The sequence below is a fragment of the Salvelinus sp. IW2-2015 genome, unplaced genomic scaffold, assembly GCF_002910315.2.
Source record: "Salvelinus sp. IW2-2015 unplaced genomic scaffold, ASM291031v2 Un_scaffold4348, whole genome shotgun sequence".
NCBI classification, from domain to species: Eukaryota; Metazoa; Chordata; class Actinopteri; order Salmoniformes; family Salmonidae; genus Salvelinus; species Salvelinus sp. IW2-2015.
This window is the reverse complement of record NW_019945619.1, coordinates 11,495-14,513: the sequence shown is the minus strand read 5'-3', so window position 1 is coordinate 14,513 and position 3,019 is coordinate 11,495.

Sequence of the window (3,019 nt, the reverse complement as noted above, 5' to 3'; positions counted from 1 at the left end):
TCCCAGCTCCTGTTCTTTTGTGTCTTTTCACTTCCTGTTGTTAAGGATGAGGTCACAGGGATAAGGAGGAGATGGAGTGTGGGGTGTGTGTGTGTGTGTGGTGTGTGTGTGTGTGTGTGTGTGTGTGTTGTGTGTGTGTGTGTGTTACCAAACCACATGCATTCCACAGTAAGGAAACCTCATACCAACAGGGGACAACAATTGTATGGTAGTTATGTTCACGTGGGTGTCAGCCATGGTGTGTCGTGAGTGATGTGCGTCCAGCATGTGGTGGTAGTGTTACAACCTTGTGATGCGTATTGGGGTCAGCATGTGGTGTAGCTTGCATGGTTTGGGTCAGCATGTATGTAGTTGATGGTTGGGTCACTATTGGTGGTGTAGTGTGATGGTTATGGGTCAGCATGTGATGTAGTTTGATGTTTGGTCAGGGCATGGTGTGGTAGTATGGTTTGGGTCAGCATGTGATGGTAGTGTTGATGGTTTGAGTCTGCGTGTCAGGCGATGTGTGGTGTAGTGTGTCGGTGATGGTTAGGGTCAGCATCATGTCAGCTATATAGATCAATGAGTGTAGGGAAACCCAAGGTTAATTTTACATTTCCGTCCATGATTTCTATGAGTATGTAGGCTGGGGAAGGACAGCTGCACCGTCTAGCCATACTCCCAAGACTTATATGACGGTGACATTATCTCAAGCTCTAAACCCCAGAGGTAGTAATCTCACCTGTGGGAGAGGGCACTTCTTACCAAAACCACATGATCTTGTTTTGGGAGGTGTTCAGAACAAGGTAATGGCCAGAGCAAGCTTGTTGACACTAAGAAAGCTTGTTGCTAGAGCGCTTCTAAACACAAAATCCGAAGGGGCCAGCTGTAGTTAAGGCTTTATTAATGTGTCTAGATGCGTTTTGGGCGTCTCCTCCATGAAGACTGGGGGTCAGCCTGATGAACCAAACTACTCAGTAATCTCCTCCATGAAGACTGGGGGTCAGCCTGATGAACCAAACTACTCACTACTTAGATTTCACCTCCTTCTTAAAGGCCAAATTTAGACTGTTAAACAAGAACACTGTCCATATCAGATGTTGTATATGGTTAATGAGTTGTACCTGCTGTCCTTTGTGGTGGGCTATCTCATGAATTGATATGTATTAAGGTGAGCAGATACCCGGGGCTGTTGATTTGTGAGTTGCCCTTCGTGCCAGCTCCCATACCCTACAATTCTGTGTCTCTTTGTGACTAACTTAAATACAGGTAGATGGGAAAAACCACATCCCTGATTGGCAGATGAGTGGCAACACTGATTAGAAGCACCTGCTGCTCATTGGTTGTTCTTTACAAATGCTGTTTTAAATTTAAATAAAATAGTACCTACACACTGAAGGCTGTAAAGCCACAACGTCTGTGTACGTATTATCCCCGACGCAGTGAAAATAATGTAAAAACATGGAATAATGAAGTAAACTTTTAGGAGACATATTTTTGAGGGCACAATACCCCTTTTTGTTTGTCTCAATTGGTTTACATCCCTGTTATTGAGCATTTCTCCTTTACCAAGATAATCCATCCACCTGACAGGTGTGGCACATCAAGAAGCTGATTAAACAACATGAACATTACAAAGGTGCACCTTGTGCTGGGCCACATATGCCACAAGTTTTGAGGGAGCGTGCAATTGGCACACTGACTGCAGGAATGTCCAACAAAGCGGTTAGCAGATAATTGAATGTTCATTTCTCTAACATAAGCTGTTTTCCAATGTCGTTTTAGAGAATTTTGCAGTACGTCCAACCGGCCTCACAACCGCAGACAGCGTGTATGGCGTCATTTGGGCGAGCAGTTTGCTGATGTCAACGTTGTTAACTGAGTGCCCCATGGTGGCGGTGGGGTTATTGTATGGGGCAGGCATAAACTACAGACAACAAACACAATTGCATTTTATCGATGGCCATTTGAAAGACAGAGGTACCGTGACGAGATCCTGAGGCCCATTGTRGTGCCATTCATCCGTCACCATCACCTCATGTTTAAGCATGATAATGCAAGGCCCCATGTTGCAAGCAATCTTTACACAATTCCTGGACGCTGAAAACGTCTTAGTTCTTCTATGGTCTACATACTCACCAGACATGTCACCCATTGACACTGTTTGGGATGTACAACAGCGTGTCCCAGGACAACAGCGTGTCCCAGCAGCGTCCCAGACCAACAAGCGATGTCCCAGGACAACAGACGTGTCCCAGGATCCAAACAGCGTGTCCCAGTGACAACAGCGTGTCCCAGGACAACAGCGTGTCCAGGACAACAGCGTGTCCAGGACAACCAGCGTTCCCAGTACAACAGCGTGCCCAGGACAACAGCGTGTCCCAGACAAACAGCGTTCCCGACAACAGCGTGTCCCAGACAACCGGTGTCCCAGGATCACAGCGTGCCCAGTACAACAGCGTGTCCCAGTACACACAGCGTGTCCCAGTACAACAGCGTCTCAACAGCGTGCCCAGACAACAGCGGTCCCAGGACAACAGCGTGTCCCAGTTCAACAGCGTGTCCCAGGCACAACAGTGTGCCAGACAACAGCGTGTCCCAGGACAACAGCGTGTCCAGGACAACAGGTGTCCCAGTACAACAGCGTCCAGGACAACAGCTGTCCCAGGGACAACAGCGTGTCCCAGGACAACAGGTGTCCAGACACAGCGTTCCAGTAAACAGCGGTCCCAGTAAACCGTCCGTACAACAGCTCCAGTCACAGCGTCCCAGTACAACAGCGTGTCCCAGTCAAGCGTGCCAGTTCAACAGCGTGTCCCCGTTCAACAGCGTGTCCCAGCTAACAGCGGTGTCCCAGACAACAGCGTGTCCCAGACACAACAGCGTGTCCCAGATCAACAGCGTGTCCCAGTACAACAGCGTGTCCCAGGACAACAGCGTGTCCCAGGACAACAGCGTGTCCCAGGACAACAGCGTGTTCCAGTTCCCGCCAATATCCAGCAACTCCGCTCAGCCATTGAGAGGAGTGGAGCACATTCCA